The sequence below is a fragment of the Hypomesus transpacificus genome, chromosome 22 (genome assembly GCF_021917145.1).
Source record: "Hypomesus transpacificus isolate Combined female chromosome 22, fHypTra1, whole genome shotgun sequence".
NCBI lineage: Eukaryota > Metazoa > Chordata > Actinopteri > Osmeriformes > Osmeridae > Hypomesus > Hypomesus transpacificus.
This window is the reverse complement of record NC_061081.1, coordinates 9,320,587-9,332,033: the sequence shown is the minus strand read 5'-3', so window position 1 is coordinate 9,332,033 and position 11,447 is coordinate 9,320,587. Positions and strand designations below refer to the sequence as shown.

The window sequence follows — 11,447 nt, the reverse complement described above, 5'->3', positions numbered from 1 at the left end:
TCTTGCCATCTCAGCCTCATCTCTCAAGACCCCCTTCCAAGTTCACTTGGCAGTTGCTTCAGTTGTTTAAGAAGTTGATATAAGCGAATGGCAAAAAAGGGAGGAAAGTGTAATTCAATTGAGAACGCTTGAGTACTTTATTGCGTTTGAATTAAACCTGTCATTAAAGTTTATGGCTTTAAGTGTGCCACATTTCATCAGGGAGGAATAAAGAGGACATGTTGGAATAAGGCCCAACAGTTAGAATTTTTTTTCTTTCCACAGTAAAACAAGACAGAACGTATATAAACGACAAGGATTGCTTGGCATGAATAAACAACATTTCAATCCAAATTAATAGCTGAACGTTTTTCCTGCACCCTTAAATTAGGTGTTTTATTGTTTTGCTACTGATGATAAAATACTTCTCTGTTTCTCTTGGCATGTGCTATCCTAGATTTTGGACAGAGAAGACATTCCTCCAGCTGAGTCACATGTCTCATAGCTCTTAATTACAGGCTTCTGAAATTGATTTAAGGCATGTATGAATTTTTTTGAACAGTCACAGCTTTTAAGATTAAATGATTACAAAATACCTTTTCCACTCCATTCTCTCTCTACAAAAAACGTAAAATCTTAATTCTTTTTTCAATCATGTCTGCATACTTTTTGTCCGAGCGGGGTTAGAGGGTTAACCTGGGTGTCCTGGAAGACAAGCGTCATTGTGAAACAGCTGACAGGCGGACTGTAAGTTTGACATCTTCTACTACTAACATTTGTACCACTGCCAGTAGAGTTAGTCAGGTGTGTATGTCCTTGAGAGTCATTTACAAATACCAACACTATATTTACTTAGGAAAAATGTTCCCTCTTAACACCGCAGGATCAACATCTTGGCTATGGGGACCATAGAGGACCACTGAGTTGAGTGGAACATTGTACTTCCCCTGCTCCTGGATGTCATCAAGGTTTGCCTGCTTTTATAGGTCAGGTCTATCCCCTTTCACCCCATCCCCCACCCCTCCCTGCTCCATCCAACTCCCACTGGGGTGTGTTAATTCCACTTAGGCTTCTGTAGAGACACCCATATAAGCACCAAAGGTCCTTCATAACCTACTACTGGGCTCCTATGTGCTTAGCGTGGATGCTCTAGTTACTGTAGACATCTGTTATCCTACCAGGGGTGTGACGGTTCAAATGAAAACCAAACTTCAAGCTACAATACAGGCCAGATCAACAGGAAAGACAGTACTATTGTTAGCCTTATGGGAATTATAAGGCTGATTGAGACTTACAGGGGAAAATTGTATATTTATATTATATTATATTGTAAGCAGTGAAGAGTCAAAGACAATGCATTATGCTTCCTTTATAGTAGGAAACAAAGAAAGATGAGCGGGACTAGACGTGTTTTGGATCCAATCCACCCTCAGTAGTATGGAGGTTTTGAAACAGCACTGTAAAGGAATTTTCTGAAAGTGGGATCCTCGCACCTCTAGTCAAAGTGTCATAGACATTGAAACCTTCTACAAAAACCACATAAATATTTCTGTAAAAGCCAAAGGTGTCATCAACCTTTGCAGTGTACAACCAGGATGTGGATCTAACTGACCATCATAGCGTCACAAAAAGCGACACAGATTGAGTCTGTGCTTCTCTCCAAAAGACAACATAACAGTAAAACAGGGAGGTATAAAAATAGCACAGACCATATGCAAGTTTGGGGTTTCTGTAGTAAATGGTGAAGGTTAGGGGTTGGGGGAGAGGTAATCTGACCCTATATCAGTGCTCAGGGGGAGGCTTTGACCCAGCAGGTTCTCATTTCGACTGTGTGTGAAAATGAGACGCAGCTTGTTGGATCAACTGGTCCCTCTATACCCCCGTAACCCTTCTTTCCTTTCTTATTCTCCCCCTCCCTCCCCCCCGCCCCCCCCCCCCCCCCCCCCCCTCCCATTTTCCATTTTTTATGGCGAATCGCAAGCCGGACCACTGTCACAAGCAATTAGTGAGTGCATGTTTCCTTGGGTCCAGGAGAAACCCAAACCCCACTGGAAGCCTTTGAGGAATCAATTCATCCCGCTTCAATAAAGCTGCCTCTCTGTGTGAAGGGGGTTTGGACCATCAGGATTGCTCTAATGTAAAACAAGAGTCGACTTTCATGTTTTCACATCAAAGTGCTACTCAATCGAAAATACCCCCCCTCCATACTTACATTCAGAAAGGTCCGGGAACAGGACAGTTGGTCATATTTACTGTAATTTGGTCATCCGCGACATAATGTTGTTGACAGTACTGTCTTTGAGTCAATAGAACAATGGTCTGATAAGTTAGAATTTCAACAGATTTTCCATCAACATATCTAAATTGAGCACTTTATCAACACTGTAATGAGAACGATGTTCAATCAAAGACAACAACTGCAAATCTGTAACTGATTTACAGAATCCGGTCATTAGGCTCTTTACTGTTGTTCAGTGAGATCAACAAAGCTGCACTATTTTAACTACTCATCCATACTCACCATGTTGGGCCCCCTGGACCCCCAACAGTGAATCAACGTATGGTTCTGAACACGTCCTGAAGTGCACATGGACTCTTACTAATGAGCTTGTTAGCCTCAATCACTACTCATACTTTGACATTTGGGAAGGAATTCATCCCATCTAAAATGAATTAATCTAATAAGTGTTGAAGAGAGTCATATAGATTATGCTTGCTCAGTGTAGTTTATGAAATGTTCCTATTCTGGGAGTCTAATTGCCTCAGTATGGGGGTTTGGGCCAGCTGTCTAACACACTGTGCTCTCAGGCTAGGGGGATAACCATCCACACACTACTGCCGTGGGGAGCCCATCCCTCAAGTTTCACATTCAGTTATGTATATCTTTATGTACAATGTATATTCTTTTTATACTATTCAGTATAAAGAAAGTGAGTTTATAAATATATTGAAAGGTAGATGGGTTTGACTTGGTTTGGGACAAGGTAAACTCATCTAAACTTTGTCCACAACTATTGAAGTAAAGTAAAGGTGAGACCGATCACTTTAAACTATATCAAGAAAACCTAATGTATTTGGAAGTTTGGAGGTGTTTGGAGATAAACGTTTGTGGGGGAATAAGTACCTAGTCAGGTTTGTTTGGCTGTCTGGATGGAAGGTTTTGATGAAAATTGGCATAACAGATCTGTTGATAAATTAAACAAACACATTTTGTGGCTTTGAAATTCAAACCACATGACTTTCGATGAATGAGCCTACGATCATGTGATGATTACATTTCTGGCAACGACGTTGGTGTGCTATAAAGGAAGGGGCAAATATTTATATATACACAACACAACAGCTTGCAGTTTACCATTCCCAATGAGCGACACTCCAACATAAAGAAAGAATTGGGCCTAGCAGGGTAACACCGTCAGGATGTCCGCTGACCAACGACAAGCGGATGCTTCCGAACAGCCCTGCACTTTGACCTTTGCCTGACACCAGAGCTGGAAGACTCACACTGTGATGGGGTCTTGGGGCTTTTTACAAGCCAGACCAAAGCCCGAGCAGCCCGCTGTTACCGTAGTGTCTCTGAGTGACCCAGACCTGATCTGCACCCCACACTGAGAGAGGGCACCCACTATCGCCCCTCCGCCTTTCCTCAAGGGCCAAGAAACATTCCAAGCCACCAACTGGATCCTTGTGGAAAGAGACAGAGAGACTCACTCTAAAGCACGTCTTTTTCAAAAGGAGTTGGAACAACACACAAGAAAAGTTTCACAAACAAAACAAGATTGAATGTCTGTTGATTGTGCATTACAGTCAACGTAAAATGTTCATGTTGTTTTCAATAGTTCAATTAACCGGGCTTTTCAGGAAAGTTTACATTCCCGGAAGTACATAAAAAAAAGATAAACATTTGACACTAAGACCTTTTATGCTCATGAAGACCCTTGATGTTTTATTTGCATGGTAACATAAAAGTCCTCAAAAACGCTTACCAAAATAGAAGAGATACAAGACAAGTGTGGTTAAGTCTTTGTGACAAGAACAAATTACTGTTCTGGCACAAGTCATGGACCATTTCACTTTTGATAAGTTGTGTTGTGAAATACAATCTCGCAAACCCTCAATGTTGGAATTTGTGTGGAAGGGAGGAGGGGAAAACAACCCTCTCAGTTGTAGCTATGGTGACTGTGGGCTTGCTAGATGACCCAGGGTGACCCTAGGAATGCCAGACGCAGGCTCCTGTGTAAATAAAGCTTTGACATCTGACTCTGTGAGTGGTGGTCACAACGACAAGGACGGAATTTGTTACAGAAATCAGCAGAAAACCAACTGTGTCTCTCGAGCAGAAACAGACGGGAAACAGACGACTGCACTGTTGAAAAGTCTACACAGAACAGGCTGTCGTGTCAGCCTTAGCAACTTCCACACAATCCCAACCACAGGACCTGTTTCTCAGGTTGACATGATTATCCAACAATTATCCAACTGTCATTCTTCAAACTATCCAATCATCATTGCTACCCCCCACGCTCCGGAATGTTTAAGTCTAATTATTTTGACAATGCTTAACGAATCATTGCTCAACCACTTGAAATGAATTGTGTACTGTGTCAAAAACCAATGGGGTACTCCCCCTGACAAGTTGGACCACGAGGCAGTTTTACATGGTTGAGGGTCAACCACAGACAAGTATTACATAAATCATGCGGATTTACATTTCTGAATCTGTGTTAAGGTTTCCATGAGATCATAGTGTAAGTATTAGTCAACATAACAACTGTCTGCCAGATGCCGAGGCAATTTACAAGACTTAGTATTTACTCTTAAGATTATTTCTCAGATGGACTGTTAATGGGAATAAACTATAGCGGTAAGCACATATGAAGTAATAGTTTTGAGCAAGAAAATATGTTGTTCAACTTAAAAATTAGGTGATATTATTATATTGTTCTATAGTAGTGTAACTTTGTAACCCAATCCAAAAATCCAATGGCTGATAGTCCTACTATTGAATGCCACCATCAATGGATTTTAATCCTCCCTAAAAAGGCAGACATTGAAAGAAAAAAAAAGAAAAAGAAAAAAAACTCTCAGAGTGGGTGCTTGTGGTCAACCACACACACAAATTCCCCTTTCTCAGTAACTGGAACGTAGACATTGTCAGAACACCCGCCCCCCGAGAATGTTCACTCTTTTAAAGTGCGTTTGCCAAGGAGTCAGGCTAATTAGCATAGCGTACAGTAGCGTATCCTTATCTCTGTAGTTTGTGCCAGGAGGGCGTGTGGGGTGGAGTGTGCTTGGCTAATGGCGCAGAGGTGGATGGAACAAGCCCAAGGCGCTGCACATTATACCTGCAGAGTCCTGCTGAGAAGCAGCGGAAAAGACCCAACATTAGTCTCCACTCAGAAGGGAGACACATCCCTGCGCACGCACTTAAACATTTTCTCAAATGACGTTCCCCCGCAAACGCCAAAGGCCAAACCTCAACCAGCCAGACGACCTCCTTCTATGCCCCCCCCCCCCCTTGTTTAACATTCCGGCCTAATTGTTAAACATATGTGGGGCTCAATCCATGTTTATCTAAATGGCAGTTTTACATATATCTTGGATACTGTACAACTCTGGATTATTAATAGTAGTGTTTCAAACCAAACTAAATATAAATTACAAAAAGATACGAAAAGTATCAAAGTTAATTTGAAGCCTCTGTCCCAAAAGGTTCTAAGGTGAGACAAACATTGTGTAATCCATACATACTTTAGCCTTTCCCACACAGCTACACAAACAGAGGCCTCACACAGAGGATATACCACTTTTGCATTAGTAAATCACCCTGGCAGTGTACAAGCACTGCCTGTAGATACTCTGAAACAGAGCGATGGATACAATTAGCTGCACATGGAGCTTTGCTCTGCATGGAGCCACTCTCCCTGCGTGGGAAGCCCCAACACTCACTACTCCGCTCTGTCTCTCCCCACAAACCACATCTGGCTCTCCAGCCCCTAATTGCTCGATACCTCTCTCTCCCTCTCCCTCTCTCTCTTCCTCCCTCTCTCTCTCTCCCTCTCCCTCTCTCTCCCTCTCTCTCTCTCTCTCTCTCTCCCTCTCTCTCCCTCTCTCTCCTAGTACAGTCAAGAACTGCCATGGCCTCCGAGTCTCGTTAGCAAGGAAAATTTCATTGGTCAGCTGTTCTGAACTCGCCTGGGTTTGTTCCACCACTGGCGTGTAGGTCGCTACGGTGGTTGGTTTAACTGGAATTGGCATTGGATAGGGCAAGGTTTTTTCTCCGACATAAAGGAAATTTGAGAAGATGTAAGACAAAAGGAGGGTCTGAGGAGCATCTTTCACAACAGCTTAGAAAATATCCCCAGCCACTGGGGTGAAGAGGACGTGTAACTGAAGTTCCTGTATTCTGGGGTAGGCATTTCTAAGATGTTCTATTTCTTTGCAAAATACAGAACACACAGGGCACCAATGCTACATTAGCATTACATTCCTCCAATTAACAGTAGACATACTGAGAGGTTCTCAGAATAAACATACTCAAAGTAGACAAGTGTAGATAGCTACATCAACACTGCAGATTGATAGATTGATAATTCAACTGTGTACTTTTAGATATTTGGCATGTTCATTGCTACGGGGCAGGAAGAGTGGGTCAGAAAAAACTTGGCCGAAATGTGTTTAATCTCCCTCAACATCAATATGTACTCAACAACATTTATGGATGTGCATTCTGTATGTGTGTGCATGTGTATGTGTGTGTGTGTGTTTGTCTGTGTGCATGTGGGGGTGGTAGAGTGGGTGGCTGGGGGGTGGGGTCACTGTGAAACAGGACGCCATTTGGCGTAGAGATCAAGGTATAAATCTCCCCGTCTGGGCCAACCTTGGCATTCTGATCCCAGGCATCCCAGCGAGACCCTTCCATCAAGGGACAAGGCCACTAGAGGACACCCAGGAGAGAACACCTGCCCTGGGGATTTCACTCGCTCCCCTCCTCCTGCCCTCCTTTGTTCACTCCCTCACTCTACTCACGAGCCCCTCGGAAGTGCAGGGCTCCATTGCAGAGGTCAGAGGTCAAGACAGGGTGACAGACAACTCTACACGTTCATAGACACGTCATTAAACCTGTGGTCACACTGTGATCTGTGGTTGGTTTTTCAAGCGTCGTGTTACAAGCAGGTCTGAAGGCAGGGTGCACTGAGTTTAGCACACATGCAAAGTAAACTCCACACATGCAAAGTAAACTCCACACATGCAAAGTAAACTCCACACATGCAAAGTAAACTCCACACATGCGATAAACTCAAATCAGTGGGTCTACTATTGATTGGTCAACTCCTGTTTTGAAATCCTTAATAGTCAACTTCAAAGATTCAGAATGCTACTGTTTCATCAAAAAGTAGGAACTATCTAGAAACCAAGATACATCATTGATACAGAAAAGTATAGTGCCATTTCCCTGACCTTATTCTGAAAAACAGTACCCTCCATTTGTTGCTTCATCTGTGTTATACAACACCCAAGAACAATATCAGTTGGGTGATTGGAACCAAATGTGAAGCTTCAGGCTCCCTCATCCATCAACCCCATTTGACAAACACACACACATACACACACATACACACGCTGTATTGGTTGAAGGTCTCTGAGATGGACCATGCGTGTGATTGAGGGTCCTGACACAGCATGTCTGGCTCTTGTCAAAGGCCTTTTGACTAATGTGACAGCCATCATGATGACACATGGCTAGTTACCTTTAAACACAGGTCAGTGCCCATTCAGAAGGTCTGTCATAGCAAAACCGGATCAAGCAGAAATGGCTTGGTCTTAAGGCTTAAGATAAACTAAATTTTGCCTAATATTACTATCACAGAACGGTTTAGTCAACCAGCAATATCCGACGGTTTGCATTTTCTATTAAAAAAAGCCATAACTTTCCATCAAAACTATTGAAATCAGATAGCCTGTGAACTTTGGTGCTCCTACAGGCTGTTCACGGTCCATGCAAACCTGCTCCATGTCTGCGTTCATTTTCCACAGATGAGGGCACAGCCTGCCACAGTCTCCTGGCAGACGTCTCTGCACACACTTGTCAAACATCTGAGAAGAGCACAGAGAAGCTCCCACATGGTTCTGATCAAGGACAGGAGGTGAGCTGCGGTCTAAGAGGAAACCTCACTGTGTCTCCTTGTGTCCTCCTCTATGTCATTCAAGCTTAGAGAGAATATGATCATGACATCAACATTGACCCCATGAGGACAAGAACGTGCTTGTCTATCTGCTTTGAGATCCTTATAAAATCCCAAAATGCTTTTCAAAGATTTATAGCACCATGTGATTAAATGCTCAGTAATGGGAGGCGATCAGGGAATCAGAGATGCAAAGCACTTCTATGAAGCTGTGCGCAGAAAATACAATATAATATATCATTCAGTGATACAATTAGCATGGACTGTTTACTAATTATCAAAAGTATTAAAGGCTACATCTACTACTGCAGCTGGATGTCGACCCTGATGTGTTTGGTTAGCAATAGAAAAAAAAGAAGGATAAGAGACAAAGGACAGAGAAGTGAAAACCCTTGGAATGCTTCCAGATTGCCAATGAAGTGTAAAGCATTCTCCAAATATCAGCATATAAAGTATATATATATATACCTCAATAAGGGCAAAAGGGCTTAGACTAACTTAAAGAATTCATGAATATAAACTCTTAGCCCATATGCTGAGTGTCTGGACTTAAACGGCTTAGTGGTGATTTATGAAGGAGCAGACATCATTTCTTTTCCTCACTACAGTGGTGCTGAAAGACAGTAAACAGATTACAGGGTCGGCTGTAAATCCGAACTCCCTCATTTATCTGTTTCTAATGTGTTTGACTGTTTTACTTGAAATACAACACAGATGTGTATATGCTTTGCGTCCATTATAAGTTTGGTTGCATTTATTCTGAAACAATCTTTTTTTCTCTTTTTTTTGTAGGGAAACATATTTTCGATGCGTGTACAGTAAATGGTTGTGCTGGTTTAAAACATGTATTCATATATCTTTAGATGCAAGGCAGCCATTGGTTAAATTATTTCCAGACACAAAAGAAAAAGTATATTTTCAATGCATTGTTGTACTGTGACTTCATGATGAGCAAGTAAAACAACTAAAATGATCAACATGAAGGCTGTCGTCCTGTTCAAAAACCTTTTCTCTTAGCCCGTTTGAAAACAAAGACGATGTTAAGAGCCTTCAGTGCAACTGTGTTTATTTGAAAATCGGCAGGGATGTTTTGAGTTCGGCAGTATTTATATTCAGTATTGTGACACAAGACATTTCGCCAAGTTCTCCACTGATCTCCACAAGAGATCTGGCAAGCCGCAAAAATGCCCACAAAATAAACAGAACCAGACGGCACTGAAGACGACTCAAACTAATGTTTTGATGATTTTCACAACACAATGACGGTGGAAACTGTAATGAATATCATATACTACAAGGCAACACAACACTGTATTGCATACCACTGGATAATCATTTTCTTGTTTGCATTTACATAAAGGTCTGGGTGCAAGCCCAGGGTCCTCATTCTTAAATGACAAGAAACCATAACAAACCCTGGTTCAGTTTTATACAATTACATATAATCTAATTTAACATCATCCCAATGTTAAAAACTGGCAGTCTGACAATGTGTGTTTGTATTTTGGGAGACATGCAAGGCAAAGGATATTTTAAACTGCAAAGTTTTTTGCATTTCTTTTTCAAAAAACAACCCGAGAAGGTACAGTATGCTGTTCTTTTGTGTCTCCTATGCTACATCTGTCTGCAGTTATCGTTTCAGTTGAACAATGACAAATTACTCACACACTACAGCTGTTATGTCCAAAAATAGAATAAAGGGTCTTTAAGGTGAGGGCAATCAACTGTTAAAGACATAAAGATGCATGATCGAAAGGAGAAAAATACAGTATACTTAGGTACTAATCTCCAAAGTACTGTTAGAACTTCACACATGATCCTTGATTATCTGCTGTACTTCATGCACTGTCTCTTTGGTGAAAAGCATCAGCTAAACTAATACATGTAAATGTAATACAGCCCTTCTTGTCAAATATGATGCACCAGTTGCTGTTTTATAGTAATAAGATGCAGCATAGCATAACATATTTCAACACTGGTTTCAAAAAAGTTCCAGTACCAAAATGATTATGAAAGACTTTTCACCTTGACTGTCCACCCGTTCACCTCCCATCTCCATTGGTTGGCCAAGTAAACACAATTGAAGCCTTTACAGCATATGACTCAGCTGCTGAACCATGAGACATTACAGAGTAGTGACAGAGAGAGCAAGACCACAACCCAGGATTTGTTTGAGAGCCAATGCATATTTCAATATATAGCGTTAGGGGACAGTCTAACATCGAAGCGAGGTTGGAGTACACAGCTGTCTTGAATTTCCCACAATGCTTCCCGTTCCAAGAGCACATCAGACCTGCATAACCATGAGCGTTGAGTCTGACGCAAGGCATTTGTTTTACAATGTTCCTAACAAAAGGCACATTTGGAGGGAGGCTCATAAATCATTTTCCCTTTCTCTAAGATCCTCCAAGAAGAACGTGGATTCAAGACAGCTAATATGTATTTCTGCTGATATGTATATGCCTGGCTGCTCGGTTATGGCCTGGACAGAGAAAGCCAAATCACAGTATACCTTACTGCCGATGGAATTATCCAAAGGCATTATCCAGTTCATCCTCTTGATACCTCTTGTAAATTGTTATCCATAATATTGCTACATTAACAGCTCTATCAGGTGAAAGTCAATGCAGCCTAAACAACATCTTAGAATGACAAGGGGTCCCCAGGCCTTCTCACAAGTCTCTGTCCCAAACACTGTCTGTTGACTGACGGACGGATAAACTGACACAGCGATGGTGGATCTCGCACACAGAGGCACCTCTGATTTCAACCTTTGGGTCCCCTGACTGTTGAGTTATGTGCAGAGACTCGCAGCTGCTTGTTTGAGCAGAATCGCATGACACGGGAGATCCCGAGGCCAAGGACCCGCTGAAATCACAAACACGGAGCGACCCAGTCCAAACCCACCCGGCAGGCTCCCACTGACCTAGAACTGAGTCAATAAATAACGCACCTATCAGTGCCCTAAAATGCAGAACACACCAAACCAAGCATGGCTTGCTAAGGACTGTTTATTAGCTTAATGAATCTATCTGATAAGGACTCAGACCTCTCCGGGCTTAGGTTCCTAAAGATATCGGGGGGTTTCTTCGAAGCGGAGCCATGTCAAATCGGCTGTGATTCTTTATTGGTTTTGGATCTACCAGGATCCTGTGTTCAGATCAGTCATAAGACACTAAAAGGAATGGGTGGATGGCCGAGCGGTATGAGAGACGTGGCTGAAGGTTGACTAGACATGCTGGACTTGGAGGTCTGGCTTTGTTACTTTTCTAATGGTCCTTT

At 42.2% G+C, this 11,447-nt stretch overlaps 1 long non-coding RNA gene across 1 annotated transcript; it reads left to right on the top strand.

The window, feature by feature from the left end:
* The first annotated feature begins 6,208 nt into the window (after positions 1–6,208).
* On the top strand, positions 6,209–9,051 carry LOC124484649. The gene is made up of 4 exons (XR_006957992.1): positions 6,209–6,390; positions 6,879–7,042; positions 8,017–8,126; positions 8,958–9,051. It is a non-coding gene; the product is annotated as an uncharacterized LOC124484649 (long non-coding RNA).
* The last annotated feature ends 2,396 nt before the right edge of the window (positions 9,052–11,447 follow it).